Source organism: Eublepharis macularius, chromosome 17, assembly GCF_028583425.1.
Source record: "Eublepharis macularius isolate TG4126 chromosome 17, MPM_Emac_v1.0, whole genome shotgun sequence".
Classification (NCBI taxonomy): Eukaryota; Metazoa; Chordata; class Lepidosauria; order Squamata; family Eublepharidae; genus Eublepharis; species Eublepharis macularius.
Window position 1 is genome coordinate 37,864,569 of NC_072806.1, and position 18,498 is coordinate 37,883,066.

The 18,498-nt window shown below is 44.6% G+C and overlaps 1 protein-coding gene across 8 annotated transcripts in view; it reads right to left on the minus strand.

Moving 5' to 3' along the window:
• The window catches only part of MSI2 (musashi RNA binding protein 2), a 568,931-nt gene that overhangs the window by 307,887 nt on the left and 242,546 nt on the right, over positions 1 to 18,498 (minus strand). The gene's annotated exons all lie outside the window — the stretch shown is intronic.

Here is an 18,498-nt window from a genome sequence, read left to right on the forward strand (position 1 = left end):
CAAGGCTCACAGCTTGCTCACTTCTCTGATGTCAACTGTTTCTAGGTGGGAACCACCTGCTAACCACAGGCTCCACCAAGCAAGGGCACTGCCCACTCTCCTGCAATGTGAGCAGGTGCAACACTGGGGAACAGGGTTTAGAAGATCCATTAGCAGCATGTCAAAGAGCCACTGAATGGGTATCAATGGGTCAGTGTCAGACGAGGACATGGGATACACAGGTCTAAATCTGCTGCACTCTGCCACAGAAGCTCACCATGACCCAAGGTCCATCACAATCTCTTCGCCTAACCTACTTCACAAAGTTGTTGGTGTGAGGATATGATGGTAAAAGTGAGGGCAACGTGAAAGTCCACTTTGAGTCCCACTCAGGAAGGAAAGCAGAATATAAATAAACAAAATAGTTAGTCTTGTCCAGAAGTTATGCCTGATTAGGTGCTGGTTGCTCAAGAATTCCCATGAATGAAGTAGTACTTCTTGAATATGGGGGGCAGGAGGGGCTTCTCCTTTAAACAGATGTGGCCAATAAAATGTTTAGTTTCTCCTGTTCAAGTAAAACTATGTTGATACTGTTATGCCCTCTGTTGATACTGAAGTCAAAGATCATGCTTTGAACCAGCTTTATTCAAGGGGTTTTTTTCCATCTGTTAAAATAAAAACACGTGGACTCAAACTGGCACAGCATGATTGTCCCCCACTATTGAAAAATCCCTGGAGGAAGGGGAATGAGGTCCAGCAACACAGACGTGCAGCATTTTACATCTCTTGCACTTGAACGTTCTTTCCAGTCCCTGGTTCTTCCCCTGGAAACATACTGGGTGAGTACTGTTGGCTTAATTCCTCAGATTATTTATACGCATTGCACTACTCATACAATATTTTGCTTTCTGAAGCAGAAAAAATCTTTTAGCCACTTGTAAACTGTCAGGTGCTATTATTTTAAATACCCATGTGAAATCTAAGAGCCAGCAACTCGCTTGTACAGATTTACTACTTTCTCTTGTATAAAATAACCAAGACAAATGCATGCTGCAAAATCAGGTGACTGGAGACTGGGGTAGGGGTGGAAGGCTGAGCCTTGCGCTTTGACTACAATGGAATTCAACAAACACTAGACGTCCAGTCTCACCCATCACCAACTTTTCAACACCAGATATCACTGACCCACCACGTGCATCTTTGCCTTTCCTTCCAGTACATAAAACACTGAAATGCAAACTTTCACAAAGCTGAGCAGTTTTATACCCTTTTTGGAGCGGTGGGTCCTGGAGTCAAGGCCAAGTGTCCAGGAATGCCACTACCACAGATTCAGGAGCAGCCCGCATGCTGCTGCCACTGCAACGCCAAACTGGTCTGCAGCCCCAACTCCAGACAGGCAGGAGGCTGTGATCAAGACAGAGCCACAGCAGGCACAGGCACTGCCGCCCAGCCCAGGGAACCCGTGGTCTCACCTTTACTGCCCAGTAGAGGCCCCAGCTAGTGTCTTCTGAGGCCAGCAGTGTCTTCCCACATGAGCTCCTAGGAGCTGGGACCTTGGGAGGGTGAGGCAAGACAAAAGGGAAACCAGATGGCCTGGCAGGTGCTGTGACAGACAGGCAGGAGATCCTGAGCCAGCCCAACAGGGCCATGAAGAAGAAGGCAGGCTCAGAGAGGCAGGTTGGTGTAGTGGTTAAGAGTGGCAGGACTCTAATCTGAAGAACTGGGTTTGATTCCTGGTGGGTTTGATTCCCTGTGGGTCAGTCACAGCTCTCTTGGAGCTGTCTCAGCCCCACCCACCACAAAGGGGGTCTCTTGTGGGGAGAGGAGGAGAAAGTGATTGTAAGCCTCTCCAAGGCAACTTCGGGTAGTGAAGTGCAGGGCATAAAACCAACTCTTCTCCTCCTCCTCCTCCTCAGAAAATGCCTCAGGCAGGAGGGTGGGCCAGGAAGGGCCAGAACCCAGGTGAGGCTAGGCCTGACACTGGGCTGGAGGGCCTCTGGTAGGGGGAGACAACTGGCAAGGTAAGGGGCAGGGCCTGGAAGAAAGACAACTACTCTCAAGCAGGGCCAGGTGCTCCTCAGAGGGTGAGGTCCAAGGGATGAGGTTCAGGAGGGGTAAAAGATGTTCTGGGAACAGCCAAGGGGGAAGAATAGGACTCTGGGCAGAGAGAGGGAACGGAGAAGGCCCAGACTCAACTCCCTTCCCCTTCCCCTCATACCAAGCCGCAGGAACTTGTTTCGGCAGCAACTAAAGCTGATAGAACTTTGTGCCTAAATGTGTTAAAGGTAAGTTTCTAAAGCTGACAAGAGTGGATGGCAAGTCAGGCTTCCATCCATAGCGACTCAGGTAGCTAAAATCCAAATGGGATCTTGAACCACAACTGCTCCATCAGAGGCTCCTTCTAACCCAAACAAACTCAACTCTCCTTGGTAACATCTGAACATCATACAGCAGGGTTGCCAGGGGTCTCAGGCCAAAGTGGTGGAGGGCAGCAAAGTGCTACCTCCCACGTGTGAGTTCAAATGTTCTTCTCTGTCCTGCTGAACTGGCTTCAGTGCACACGGCATTTCGTTCCTTGTGCTGGAAAATGACATAGTCACTGGGCATGCCAGTTCAGTGGGATGGGGGAGCACTGAAGCCTTCAAATGGAGAACTGTTGGCTTCAGTGCACCCCACGGCTCTTTCTGTGTGCTGGAAAAAAAGTCATTTTCCAGCACAAGGGAGGAAATGAAGCCAGTTCTGAAGCCAGTTCAGCAGGACGGGGAGAGTGCACATGCGTTCCCCTCCCCCCGCCGCCCCTCTCCCTGCTGGCCAGGTGAGCGGGGCCAGGGGGTGGCGGGGGGGGGAGGTTCCTCTGCCCTTGGGGGGGGGGGGAGACAGCAAGCCTATTGTACACATGTCCAATTTTAAGAGCAGCTCATTGATGAAGCCTCCACTGTAGGCTTAATTTTAGACCTTTAACAAGTAGAGATTCTTTCTAGCTATACCTCTCTGTTGGAGCCCAAAGGGATGGAGCCATCGACAGGACAGAAAACAATAACCCATATCTTACCTATTCACAGAGCATGAATCTTAAAAGCAGCATAGAGCTCAGGCCTGTACTGACTGGAATATGTTTAGCCCACTTCAGTTGTTTTTCCAGAGATCCCAAGGCTGTATTACACCCTTGTGAGTAAACTCTCAATATGACCTGGGTATGTATCAGAAGGGTGGAGTTCCTAGAGTATAATTCCCGCTGTTTGTAACATTTCTGTCCTGTCTTTCGTCTACACAGATGAGGGCAGTATACATCATTCTCCTGCTCCCACTGTGTCCTCACAACACCTCCGTGCAGTAAGACGGGCTCAGATATGGTAACTTCCCCAAAGTCACCCAATGACTTTCACAGAGGAGCAGAGATTTGAACCTGGTTTTCACCCAGTCCTTGCCTCAACATTCTAACCATGTTGGAACTCTTGCAATCATGGCCACCATGTCCCTTAATCAATCCTAAGAGATCCAACTGGTCATGTCACAGGAGCTCAACACCTTTTGAGAACCTGATCAAAGACAAAAACTATCACTTCACAGGTCCAAGAATATTGTCCAAACCCATTCTCCCACTTCGAGGTATACAGATCTATAGCTCTGAAAAGAGAAGACAAAGTCCCTTTTAAAAAAAAAAAGAAGGAATCTTGTCCTGTTTTGATAAAAGATCACATTTCCTAGCCTGCAAGATGGATTGCATGATATAAACCATGCTATGTTTGTCAACACATTCCTCCAGCTGAGGACAGGTTGTTTTGGTGACAGCAAGAAAAAAAAATTATTCTGGAGGACTGCAGTAGAAGAGGAACTCTTGGAGAGAACTCAGTAAACCAGAGGTGGCCTGAACCTTCAACCTTGTTGGCAACATTTACTCAGCACCATTCTGGGTTCACTCAAGAGGGACTCCTCTACAGACCTTCCTTTGCAGAAGCCTTTTTGCCCACATGAGTCACACCAAGCTCTGTCTATTCATGCCTTAGGAGGCGAGTGAAGTCCATTTCATTCCTTTGGAATTACAGTGATGCAGCAATTTAGTTTTTATTATCTTGATATTTTAATATTAAAACTTACAGGCTGTGATCCAAAGGACAGCAAATTTAGGGCTGCAAGCCCCAGGAGCTTTGGGTTTGTATTTATCAAACGGTACCACCCCACCCACCCCCCATGTCACATAGCACACTGCTTTTGAAACATTGGGGTTTTCAAGATTGTGACATAATTGAGGCAGGCCAGGATCTGTTGTCCAAAGTTAAGAAGTAAAAGAATCCCACTTGGCACCTCCATCTTTCCCCCCTGACCCCACTTTACCTGGCTGGTGGGGGGAGTGGAGGCAGGCCAGGAGCCACCAGAGCATACAGGGAAGGGCATGCATGCTCTAGAGGCCTTGATGATGAACTTCCGGTTGAAAACCAGAAGCTGTGGGATCTCAGCAGAGCCAAATTGGCCCCAAATATAGCAAAAATGCTCTGTTTGGGGCCGATTTTGCCCCTGCTGAGACCCTGTTTAGTTTTTCAACTGGAACTGCCATCACACACAAGGAAGCTGGAAAAGGCCCCTGCATCTGCAAGGCGACTTCTGGTCCCCTGCTCTAGAGCTAAGGGGGCTGGGGCCATAGATTATGCAGCTGAGTTGGGGGAACTGCAGGGGTCAGCAGCACACCCGGAGTGCAATGAATGAGCCTCACCCGGGCAACTCTACTTGGCCCAGTCAAGCCCTTGAAAATACAAACCAGCCTTAGACCAGGCCAGAACACTGGTTCATCTGGGACTGTGAAGCTGTAAGTTAGGATTATAAATAAAGTTCCAGTGGGCTGAGTGAAAGGAAGTATTTTGATAGGAAAAAGAAAAGGCCAAGATAGGAGTATTTTAGTTGAAGAGAAAGGAAGAAGGGCGGGTGGGGGGGACTGCTGTACATTACTTCCTGTTCTGTCATTTGCACCCTGCCTCTCTTCCCAAGGGGGACCCAAAGTGGCTTACACCACCCTTCTCCATTTTATCCTCACAACAACCCTGTAAGGTAGGTTAAGCTGACAGTGTATGACTGGTCCAAGGTCACCACAGTGTAATATGATTCTGAACGTTCACTCATTCCTGTAAGATCAGAACAATTTAGGCTTGCCATTTGCCAACCTGTGGTAGGTAAACCCACACCCTTGGCCCCATTCTCTGCAGTAACCACTCCAGGCTGCAGCCTTCCATTCAGAGAGCCCCGTCCTCAGGCAGCTGCTTACCTCATACAACTGCAAAGTGGCTTGGCAAAGTGAGGAAGGACAGCAGCGCGGGGTGGTATGAAGAAAAGTTCTGAAGTCATGTGATGCACAGCTGCATACAACAGCTTGCAACATGGAGCAGCAGCCATGGGGAGCACTTAAAGGGGAACCAGCACAGTCGACTGCATCAGCCACTGGCTTGCTGGCTACCCAACATGTTGTTACTGGGCTGCCCCACCAGGTTCATGGTCCTCTGAGTCAGATCCTGCCATGTGTTGGGACTTGAGGAGATAGAAGCATTGCGACATCCAATGCATAACTTGTAATGCTCTAAGATTCAGCACACTGAAGTGTCTTCCCTTTTTCTGTTTCAAATTAACACAAGAACAAATATATTTTCTCAAAAAACATTCCGAGTCTACCAACATGAACAGATTTTAGGATCCCACTGATTCGCAATGAGATACTGATTTCAACAAAATTTACTTTCTCCAAAACCAGAATCTCTGTACAGGCATCCAGTTAAATAGAGTTTTAAAAACTGCTGCAGATCTCAGACTCGTGTGGAAGTCCTGCTTTTACTGAAACAGACCCTGAGGCCTTTTCCCAACACAGGTGCGTTTACATCACGCCAAGCTGAGAGCCTGCACGGCAGAAGGACTCTGAGCCCACTTCCGAAGCAGAACACTCTTTTCCCAAAACAAAGTCTGGAGGATGTTAAACAGCCATCAGCGTCAATATGGCTTTCTTCACAACATAAACTGATAGAATGTCATGCATTGTACCTCTAAAGCTAGCCAAAAAGTGACAGCTTAATGTAAATACAGTGTTGCTTAACTATTATACTAAACAGACTGCATAGGGACATTCCTTCCCAAAGAACCTCATTTAAAAGTTACTTTCCCATCCTGCACAGGAGAGCTGGTTTCATGTGCTTAATATGGGTTCCCCAGTCAACTGTCCCTAGCGGTGCAGCCTCCTGCAAGCTCATTCTTCCCTTGCACCGAGTGCAAAGCCATACCACTGCGCTTGGCCATGCATGCTTTATTCCAGGCTGCCAGGGGCACAGGCAGCCAACAAGGACTGTTCCTTCTTAGGGTTGCCAACTGACCAGGAAAGGAGCAGCCTAGGCATTGCTCAGGCTGTAGGCCTGTCACCAGACACTTTTAATGGAATTTTAATAGCACTAAAATCAGCACCATCATTTTCACTTAGCGTTCATGCCCAAACGGAGTAGCTCCCACACATGCATGTTAAGGCACCTTTTCACCTGCTGCTGCAAAGCACATGCATCTCCATCTTCCACAGCTCCTCCCCACAAGTTTGGGGGGGCTGATAAAGAAATCACTGGTGATGGCACAGCAGTGTGTCACTCAGCAGCAACAGCTGTGGAGGTTGGCCTAAATTAATTTTTCTTATATTGTTACCCTGCTTTTCAGCCAAAAGCTGGCCTCCAAAGAGTCACAGGAATCTATTTCAAATGGCAAAGTTCTTTCGGAGAGGATCTTCAACTGAATCTGGTTGGAAGAGGTGCCTGGCTGCTGCTTCCCCTGACTCGGCTGGACCCACTGATGGCATCTGAGAGCTTGGAAGGGCAAGAGCCAGCTCTCCAGCAGCACAACACCCAGCTGTCTCCTGACATTCACTTCTCCATATAGCTTCAACTCCTCTTCTGCTCATGTGCTGTTGATCTCAAGGCCTTAGTAACCATGTGTCGGCTACACTATAGCTCAGGCATGTCCAATAAGTAGAGCCAAGTATAGTGGTTGGACTGGACTGAAGAGACTCAGGTTCAAATACATGCCCCCCCCACGACACTTACTGAGTGGCCTTGAGCCACTCTCCCTCATCCTAACTTATCTTACAGGGTTGTTGTGAGGATAAAATATCAACCATGTATGCCGCCCTGTGCAAGAAAGGTGCAAGAGAAATGCATTAAATATTATAAATAATAAAGACATTTTCTGTATCTGTGCTAGCCTCAGCCTCTGCTACAGTCCACCACGAACCAACTTTGCCCAGGCACCGGAAATTTCCAGTTGACAAGTCTGTACACAAAACAAATCTCCCTTCAATCTGAGGAACAAGGGGAAATTTAAGGAAGTCTGACAAGGAAGGAGTTGACTGGAAAAGCACATAAAAGATTCTGAGCTTAAAAACAACCAGTTCTCATTCTATTTATCTTTCCTGGCACTAGCAATAAAGAGAGGCAAAAATACACAGAAACACTTGGGCATGATGACGAAGTTCTCTCGCGATGGTGAGGACATCACCTATCCTCCGTGCGGTTCCTGGATGCCCCACCAGGGAATCCAGCAGCCCCACCCTGCAAGGAAGGGCAGCCACAGCCCTGGGCATGGCTCTGGGTGGGAAAGCGTTGCTGGCAGGAGGGGAAGGCACAGATGCTCATCGTGACAGGGCTCAGGTGACACCCGTACTGAGATGCTGGCAGGGACATTGCTCTCTCAGCACTTCAACAAGCCAGGTGCGAGGCAGCTTGCGTTTTTACTTTCACGGAACATTAGCCATCGTCAGCAGGAATAATGCTTTTTCCCTTCACGGGGCTTGTGCGCATATTAACGGTACGAGAATTAAAGATGTGCAAACTATTTTCTTTGCCAGACAATACTGAAACAATGGGGGAGGGGGGGACACAGACACCCAACTTTCTTGGGGAATTGAAAAGCCAGTCCTTGATAGCAACCATCTTTAACCACAATTCCATGGATAAAACTTTCACTCTTTTTTTTTATAGACCCCACAAGCAGAGGCCTCCCTCCGCTGGGAAAAGAGTCTGTAATTAACTGCCACTTGGTTTTGATCGGATTGCCTTCCAATGAGTCAATAAGAGAACATTGCATTTTTCACCCCAAAGAGCTTTAGCATTTTTATTTTCAGCAAAAAAAATAAATATTTTGCACAGACATACCCTTGGAACCTGCATAGGGCGAGAGGCCCCAGGGGCCAAAGTGTGTGTGTGGGGGGGGGGGGGCTGGAGTCACAGGGGTCTTACCTCCTGCGCTCCCCGTTCCACTGAACTGGCTCCAGAGTGCCTGGAGTTTCCTCCCTTGGGCTGGAAAATGGCGTCTGTTTCCAGCATGAATGAAGAGCCGCGAGGCCTCCAAATGGGGGGGGGGGGGTTGGCTTCAGCACACCCTGCGGCTCGCCGTTTGTACTGGGAAACAACATTATTTTCCAAGGGAGGAAACGCTGGGCACACTGAAGTGTATTCAACGGGAAGGGGGAGTACGCGTGCATGCTTCTCCCTCATCCATGCCCCTCCACCGGCCAGGTGAACAGGGCCGGGGGCCAGTAGGTGGGGGCGGGAGTATTGCAAGCCTAAACCTGCAAAAAAATATCATCAAGTTTAATTACACAGCACTTACACTATCTGGATTCTGAGTACAAGCTAAGTGGGGAAAACAATACTGGATGATATTAAGGCAGGCAGATGGTCAGAGGTTGTGATTCCTATTTTGGTTTCATTTTCAAAGAGCACACATCTGTTCCTCCTCACCAAATTTCAGCACATACGCACTGTGCCAAAACAAGGTAAAGCAGAAAGCCAAATCCTGCACCAACCCAAATTCTTTGCAAAAACTAAGCTTTGGAAACAAAGGAAGTTTACATTTTACTTTGCAATATTTAAACTGATTTTAAATATTGCTAGCTCACCTTTAGACTGCGTGGTCCGCAAGGTTGCTTACAGCTCATCCTTGAACAGAATATTAGCATAAGGTAACCAAAGTAATAAAATATAAAAATCATTCAATAGAGCACAGGGGGGAAAAGCTTGAGAAAACAGCAAATGGTTTTAGGTGCCATGTCAAAAAGAACCACTCAAAGGCCAGTCAAAAAGAACAACTTTGGCCTCAGTGAAAGCAATATGGGACCTGATGAGCAGATACAAGGAAGAAGTTCCCTAGAAAGGGCATCACCACCAAAGAGGCCCAGCAATCTCATCTCAGAAGATGGGGATACCCAAGACCCTCTGCTGAAATCAGACAGGTTTGTACAGGAGGGAGGCTCGCTGGCAGAGTTCCTGCTTGGCATAAAGTCCCAGGTTCAATCCCTGGCATCCTCAGTTAAAAGAATCAAGTAGGAAGTGATGTGAAAGACCCCTACCTGGGACCCTAGAGAGCCTCTGAGTAGACAATACGGACACTAATGCACCAATCGTCTGAGTCATTATAAAGTGTCTTGTGTGAAATCAACCCGTAAGAGCTTCTACTTCCAGGCAGTGGGACTTGGAGTTCTCCCAGAGTGACAACTTATCTCCAGACTACACAGCAGTTCTTCTGGGACAAAGGGCAGATTCAGAGGGTGGACTCGTAAGAACTTGCTCTGGAACAGGGCTCCCGAGCAATCTTTGAGCCTATGGACACCTCTGGAATTCTGACACAGGATGGTGGGCACTATGACAAAATGGCTGCCACAAGAGGCTGGCCCAACCCAAAAATGTCAGGGACTGAGACCATGAATAATTTGAATGGTAACTCCAACATTTCAAGCAGAAGTTCTGTTTAACAGGATGCCTTTTAAAACAAATATATTGTTTAAAAAATTTTCTTGCACAAACAAACAGCTTTTCTTCAACAATACAGCATCTGCACAGCCAATCAGATCTCCAATGGCCATCAGAAGCCCTGCTGGGGAAATTGTAAATTCTACTGCTACAGAATTTAGTGGATGCACAGAATATAAACATTCTTTCCCTCGGTGCTGTGCTTTCCAGATCCAAATCATTGCTGCTATTTGAGGTTACAAAGTACTTCCAAGAACCCAACTTGGTCCACAGAATCTTGGTTAAGTAGCAAAAAACAGGCATGCTGCTGGCCCGCCAAGAACAAGGGGAATGTGTGTTGGACCCAAAAAGCTCCTGCAGTATCAGAGCACACACATTTATAGCCGAGAGTTACAGATTGCTCTCGTAAACCATCATGTTGTCACAGCTTTTCATTTGTAGCCCTAAAGATACAGGTGAGCACAAAGTCAATAAGGGTTATTAGGAAAGGAAATACGCTGGCTGGAGAAGTGGAGGTTTTTATGAGAGCTGTGCAGCCCTGAGCTAGGACCAACGCAAGAAAGCATATCTGATCCGGACACATCCTGTGCGAAGTTAACAGGATTGAGTTGAAAGACTTTCCCGCTGCCCTTTTTGTAAATACCTGCTGAGTAAGGGTGAAGATAAGACAAGTATTACATTACGCTGGCTCCTGATGCATGAAGGACTTTTCTTTTTAATGCACAAAGTTCTAGAGGGAAATATATATATATATATATATATATATATATATATATATATATATATATATATATATATATATATATATATATATATGAGCAATTGCCACAGCGAGTTTCAACAGAAAGGCTCAGGTGCAAAATCAGAGAGCTGTTTATTAGCAGAGATAAATGTATCTACGCTTCCCACAGCTGGAAAGAAAAGGAGGTTAGATCTATTTTCTATCTGAAACACACACACACCTGCCTCAGACCCGCTTGCATATTTAAAACAGATGCACTCTACCCCAAGAAAGATCTAGCTAGCATCAAACGGGGTGGTTAAAACAATCTAGGGTATGCCAACCAACATTTAAATGATGAACATTATTTTGGGTAAGGCAAGAGCACGCTAAGAGAAGATTATAGCAATTAATGAGGGAAGGGGAAAGTAAAGATCAGCTAATTGCATATGCTGCTTTTATGACTATTTAGTGCTTTACAGTGAAATCTGAGCAGAGTTACTCCAGTCTCTAAGCCCACTGATTTCACGGTTTATGTGACCGTTTTGATTTTTAAATTTTAATAAACCACTTTGAATATTTCCAATATTAAAGCAGACAATAAATAAAATAATTTCCTTTTAAGTGAAAATAGGAAGCCCTTTAAGTTCATGAGTGGAAGCGTCTTTTTTTTATTCATGAGTGGAAGGATTTTTTTCAAACAAACCTTCATCTGCCAAGAGATAGTATTTGGAAACAATGGTGCTTGTATCCATTTTCGGATACCGAATCTTTTTACTTTAAACTTTTTTTTTACTTTTTAACTTTTATTTGGTAGATTTACATCTTTTGTGTTTTATTATCAACATAATGGCAAAAAAAGGAGGGATATGGAGATACGGTATGGAGATATGCATACAAGAACTGCTGTACCACAGTAGTTAAGTGGTTGAGATGTGAATCAACCCCCCCCCCCCCGTTACCTTTCACTATAGAAAGCATTCAGCCAGGTTTTCGCCAGCTGACACCCCCAAGGCCTGCGTAAAACAGATCAATGGAACTGTAGGTATCATCCTCTCCTTTCCCTTTCATGTGTGCATCCTTCCTGCACCGAGATGGTGCTTTTATCCTTAAACTACTGGTTAATGGGCATACTGTGAGCTTCAGCCTCTCTCCACCTGGAGGCATTCTTAATGTAGAACCAGCTCTCCCACTGGGCAACTGTCTAGGTCAGCACTTGGCCCTGGACAGTGCTTTGGTTACAGCAGGAAGCAAAAAGGACTCTTCCTCTCCCCTCCCATATACACAACATACACACTGCGGCAAAGCACAGGTTTCTGCTGCTCTTGAAGAGGGGGAATCAAAACAAAGGGCTCAGGAGCCCGAAAAGACAAGGGATATCTACATACTTACACCACGATTTTCTTTCCAGTAGGAACCCAAACAACATTTTTCTCCCACTTCTCCACTGTATCCTAACAACCACTCTGTGGAGTGGGTTTGGTTGAGAGAAAGTGGTATTTCTCTCTTCCCCTTCTTTTCTAGCTGCTCACATTCTTGTCTTTCTCCTTTGCAAAAATAATGAGGCGGAGAAGTTGTCTGGCAACTAGTTACTTCACAACAGTAGATGGAAAGTGAGCGGGAGCTGTTCAGCATACGGAAAAGTGAGAGGAGGGGAGAAAGTGGGGCCTGCAAGCACAGGCTCCGGCTTGGCGCTGCTCCTTAGGGCCCAACCTCTTGCCCAGCCCCCTGCAGTGCTTCACTGCCTTCTAACTGCTGTACGAGATGTACTGCACTGAGCTACTTGCTTCCACCTCGTTGCCAACGTCTGCCATCTTCTAGCATCTCCGCAACCCCAGTGCCTTCTCAATCTCTTGGACCATCCCTGGATGGATCACCATACAAAGTAAATTTGGTCTTGGATCACCATACTAAAGAGGATGGGAATCACTGTGTAACAGGCTCTCTTGCCTGTGTCTGAACTAAGCTTCCACTATTCCAAAGGAAAGATTTATCTTTTCTCTTGGATAGTGTTCAGCAATTAGTTCAAGACCTGTGAAGCAAAACTGTTCTTTGAACCATTTGCTTATCAGTACATTTATTTGTAAAAAGGTTCTTTATTGCTTTGCCGCTTTTAATCAAAGTACTCAGACACCTGTTAGAGTTTATTTCTTTTACTGAAAATACACTATTTTTAATGAAGCAAGTAGTTAAAAAATATATGATTATTAATGTAAGTTCTACAAAAACAGGACACAGAAAGGCAATCAGAATTAAATTTGCCAACGTTTCCTAACTAACACTTAAGTTTAAAAGTAATCAAAGTTCTTATGAAATGCCTTCAGATTTTCGTAGCCTACATTGCAAAGATAAGAATCTCACCTAATCTTCATGAGATCTCTTCCAATCAGAACTCTGTTATCTAGATTAGCATGTTTTATAGGTTATCATATGCAAATACCTAAGATCTTTTCACCTAATAGCCTAAGCAAACTACGATTGGTTTAATGCTTCATTGAATATTCATGATTTCTATTGTATAACCTTCTAATTAGCCAAAAATAACATTATAGCTAACTTGCAAAACAAAGCCATAAATCCGTGAGAAATGACAGGAAGAGTTAAGATACTAGATCACTATTGGTCCAGTCTCTGATAAAGAAACATTAATCTAGATGGAGTCCACTATTTTTAATTAGCTGTCAAAAGATTAAAGTGCACCTGTGTTAGTTACCTAGCACTAAAAAAATGCATAGACAGTTCATGAAAAGTTTAAAAGTTCCTCTGGAATACAAGCAATTACTACGTATTAGCTTAGTATTGATTAGTATAATATGCTTTAATCTATGTTATTACAACCACTGCACTCCAGTATGCTGGCTCCTCTGTACCTTCCACGGGCTATAGGTGCCATCTGATAAGTGAGCAGCCACCAAGGGGTTCTCCTGAACCACGGCTCACTGTGAAGACTGGAGGAAGGGGCGAACCAAGGAGTCCAGCAAGGCTGTGCAGCTACAGAAGCATGGTGTGGGCCAGCATCACATGCAAATAAATCCTCAGCAAGCTCTCACATTCTCCAACATCTCTGTCATAATCAGGCATGCCTTTAAATGCGTAATTATCAGCAGAGTCTTGGCCCAGGTGTCAGTGGCTTCAACAGAGGCTTGGTATCTCTGATCTTACACTTATTGGCAGGCAAATTGAGTTTTTACACGCCAGTGATGAAAGAGCTCATCATTTTGACAGATAATTTGCTATTCATCTGAAAACGCAAAAGGCAACACGCTTCAGCTAATTTTTAATTGCCCTTCATTGGCACTGGAGCAACACAGGATCTATTGTGGTATTTAGATTATTTTTTTTAATGGAACGTCTGCAAGTCCCACGAGTATTTTTATTTGAAACTCAATTCCTCCAGTTTCCTGCAACTATTTACGTCAGTTACGACCTTCCAAAGTCAAGGGGCAGCAGCAACTGCTGTCATCTTTGGTCTATCCGCTAAGAAGCATTAACAACATGCTGACTGCAAATTGTTGGGAAAGACTCTGAAAACCAAGAGCAGGTTGTTAGTGCTTCAGGCAGATTGAAAATAGACCTAAAGGGGGCAGAGATTCCCCTTACGTATGAGTGCATGCGCGCGCCCACCCACACAATCATCTCCCAAGCTGCAACACTGGCGAAGGAGATGAGCGATGCTCTTTTCTGATGTCCCCAGGAATAGGATGAGTTGAAATTTTTACACTAGGACAGCCAGCAAAACTAAATAGAAAGGGGAGGAAAAGCACCAAGGCGGCACAGAAATGGGCAGAGTGAGACCATAGCAGAGATCTCTGAAGTGGTGATTTTACTTAAATTTACTGCTGACTGTTGATTTTCTTATTGCTAATTTTATTGACTACTTTTATTGGCTCTGATTTTTTCAAAGCAGTTTTAATAGTTACTGCTGAGTAACTATTGAGTATTGCTGTTTTAGTTTTATTTTGGATCGTTGCTAGTCCCTTTTAAAAGATTTTTTGTTTCTAAGATACGTTTGTTTCTTAATAGTTATAGTATCTCTCTCTCTCCTGGAAAAATACATTTCTGCAGGTTTGTGGATGGTACTGATTGAGCAGCATCCTTAATGATGGTGAGAAATCTTCCCTCTAGGATACTTGAAGCAATTTTATGCTTCAAGAAAAGTTTATTTTATTAAACATTTTTATGACAATGACCAAAAAAACTAAACAGATCAACCAGTGCTTAACAAACGAGAGATGAACAGCCCACCTGCAGCTGAGGAGTCTTTCATTCGCAGTCAAGGAGGGAGCCAGGGACACAGGGTGGTTAAGGTATCTGCTCTGGGTTCTCCTGTTATGTTATGCCCATTTATACTGGACTAAAAAGCTTTTAATGTGTGTAAGTTGCTGGAGACATTTTTATTTAGCGCTGCTTTTAATTAACTTGGTTTTTATGTTTATTGGCAGTCCTAAGCTGAATTTTTAAACTTTGTTTTATTCATTTGATTCATATTGCAAGTCACTTTGAGTTCCTGCACGGCAGAAAGGCAGCTAATAAATTTGAAAAATAAATTTAAATAAATAAAATTTGCTTTTATACAGCACTTATAGTATTTTCAAAGCAATATACCTACATTATGATGTTATCTTTGTAACAGTTTGTAAGGTAGGTCCGTATCATTATGCCCATATTACAGATGAGGGGGGGAGGGGGAGGGGGAGACCACCCAGTACATTAATGGCACAGGTGAGATCTGAGACAGGGACTTTCCAGCTCACAGCCACAAAACTTCACTACACTATGATCAGAGTCTTCCACCGTCCCTCTTGTTCATCTCCGTAAGAACGTTTTTGGCCAGTTCCTCCCTCGCTGCCATAGTTTTCCTTACACGGGAGATGCGGCAGAGGCTGCTGTTCATACCGGCCTTGCTCTTGGGGTATCTGGATGTAGCAAACAGGGGCCAAACTCCTGCAGTTTTCGGGAGCCCGGCTTTTTCAAATCCTGATGCCTGAGCGAAGTTCACAGATCACATTATTTTCATTCCACAACTTGTCAAAGCAATTAAGCCACTTACGAGGTTATACCTATGGGCATGAATTGAAATCTGCATAGTAATGAGATGATCTGTGCCCGATATTCACCTGTTTAAGTCACTCAACTGTAGCCCAAGAGGGGTGAAAAAAGGAAACAAGGGTCAAGAAGCAAAGTGCACAAGCAGGCAATTGCATAACACTAGCGGTATTTAAAAGTTAATGCTAACTTACTGAGCAAAATAGCAAGTGAAAGATTCCCATTTTGTCTGTTGGTTCAATTTGTATCCTATACTCTCTGCTATTGCTCTCAAGGACAGAAAGCAAAAATAGGGACCACCCCGGTGCAAGCACAAGCAAAATTACAGACGAAACCAGGGCTGTGAAGTGAAAACTCAATGAATACACATTAAGAACACTCAAATTATCAAAGATATAGTTATAATGTGTATATACAAAATAATCCAAATACTGAAGTAATCAAGATGTGAGTATTACAACAACCATCCCAGTAAATACATCACAAAAGTGCTCACTGGCACAAAACAGTAAAGGGGGGGGGTGCACGCAGGCACCTCCCAAGAACTATACAACCTAAAGGCAGCAACACTCAATTACAAATATACAAGGGTGCACACTGGCACTACCATTCAATTAGGCAGCCATGGAATGGTTTACAAGGGATACCGTCCACAGCAAAAACATTTAAAGGGCGAAAATGCCCAATAACATCAAGCTGCAATTGAAGAAAAGCGTCTGTGACTAATTGGCGGCTTCACTGAGAGAGTATGCAAAACTGTTCCACAGGGATCTAACTACACGTGCCTGCTGAAGAAGTGACCCATTCACGAAACGGGCTAATACTACGTATGCTGGCAAATCCCGTCCTGTGGCTGATGAGGTGGCTGAATTTGCTGACCTGGTGTTGGACCCCTTCAGCTCTTCACAGCCTCTTTTCTTCAATTGCAGCTTGATGTTATTGGACATTTTCGCCCTTTAAATGTTTTTGCTGTGGACGGTATCCCTTGTAAACCGTTCCACGGCTGCCTAATTGAATGGTAGTGCCAGTGTGCACCCTTGTATATCTGTAATTGAGTGTTGCTGCCTTTAGGTTGTATAGTTCTTGGGAGGTGCCTGCGTGCACCCCCCTTTACTGTTTTGTGCCAGTGAGCACTTTTGTGATGTATTTACTGGGATGGTTGTTGTAATACTCACATCTTGATTACTTCAGTATTTGGATTATTTTGTATATACACATTTATAACTATATTTTTGATAATTTAATTGCTCTCAAGGAAGCTGCTCATAATCCATTATAAAAACCAGAGTAAGTACAAATTCAACTATAAATTATTACTAAAGTCCTAAAACCCATGATGAAACAGGTCAAACATTTACAAAGGAACTTAAAACCATAGTACAGCATCAAAGAAAAAGTAGTAGCAACAGGTAACACAAAATTCAAAGAAGATCTGGGAAAATAAAAATGTTTTACTTGGTGCCTACAGAAGACTTTGGTTCAGGCAAATCATCATGAAGACAGAGTTCAAAAACTGAGATGCCACCAGAGAAAAGGCCCTGTCTTGTACCCCACCCACCTTTCTTTTAGGGGAGGGCACACACAGTAGGGTCGCAGGGCAGATCTTAACTGCAAAACAGGTTCATATGGATTAAATGGTCCAAGTACCCTGATCCAAGCATCAGGAGGTGATAACCAGAACCTTGAACTGTGCCCAGAAGCAAACAGGTAGCCAATGCAAGTATTTTAATGCTGGCAAGATTTGTTCCCTCTAATCCATGCCAGCCAGCAACTACCACTGCATTTCTCATAATATGATGCTTCTGCAGAGTCTTCAAAAAGCAGGTCCACATTCTGCGCATTACAATAATCTAACTTGGACAGGATCAGGTCACAGATAACAACGTTAATATGGTGGCTTTCAAGGTGGACAAGCTGAAATTGGCTAAAGATGTTACGAGGCTCAGAGAGAAGGGCTCGTGTTGCTAACTGTAGGCAGGCTCTGATCTAGCAGTGCTCCCAAACCACTGACAGTATTTTCTTTCTGAAATTTATTTTCCTGAGTTATGAACATGTCAAGTCATGCCTTGATCCAGTCTAGAAATCGTTTGAGCTGTTTTGCACTTGGCTCTGTTCCTTCCAACCCTTCAGCAATTGTAGCCATTATAATTTCAACCTTTACTTCTACAAGATCAGAACCGTACTCCGTGTGTTTTGAATACATGGGCTACATGGGCTGTAGGAGGTCCAGAGCCTACCTTGCCCTCTCTACAGTGTACGTGCCACAGTGTACGTACCTTGATTGTATCTCCATAGTCCTGCACTCATTCCCAGCTTCAAGGGGGCTGGGCACTTGCTTTTTTCTAATAGCAGTGCCACATGCCCAACACCACAGAGCAAATAACTTCCAAAGACAAAACCTTAAAAAGCAGCTTATGATACAGCCCCACTAGGATCTTCATTTCCAAACAGACAATGGTCGCTTTTTGCATTCTGCTTAAATGTGAATTAGAATAGTGCCGCACCCCACCATCAATCCTTTTAAGAAAAGGGGTACATCCAAATCCCATTTTTTTTTTAAAGGGGCTGCAAACTCCTGAGGAGTCTTTCCTAAAAAGACGGCAGCAATCCGCTTCATAAGCGAAAGCAGCGGCAGAAACGGCCCAGGGCCTCCGTGTTCAGGGAACCAGGGAGAAGTCCAGTCATCCATCCTGGATGACAGACAAGCTGTCCGCTTGCTACTTAAGGGGCAGGGGAAAGTCTCCCTTGACTTCACTTCATTATAGCAAAAGAACATAAGATACGATAATTAAGCCCTGATCTCAGAGGATTGTTCACAATGATAATTCTACCTTTTTAATTCAAGCTTCAAATAAACCTCTTTTGTTCTGACTTTGAACACAGATTCTAGTATCATTCAAATATATTAACTGGAGCCTTATTACTGTCACACAGAAATGTTCCCCGAGCCATAGCAAAGAACTCCCCAGACAAAACTTTATGTCATGTTAA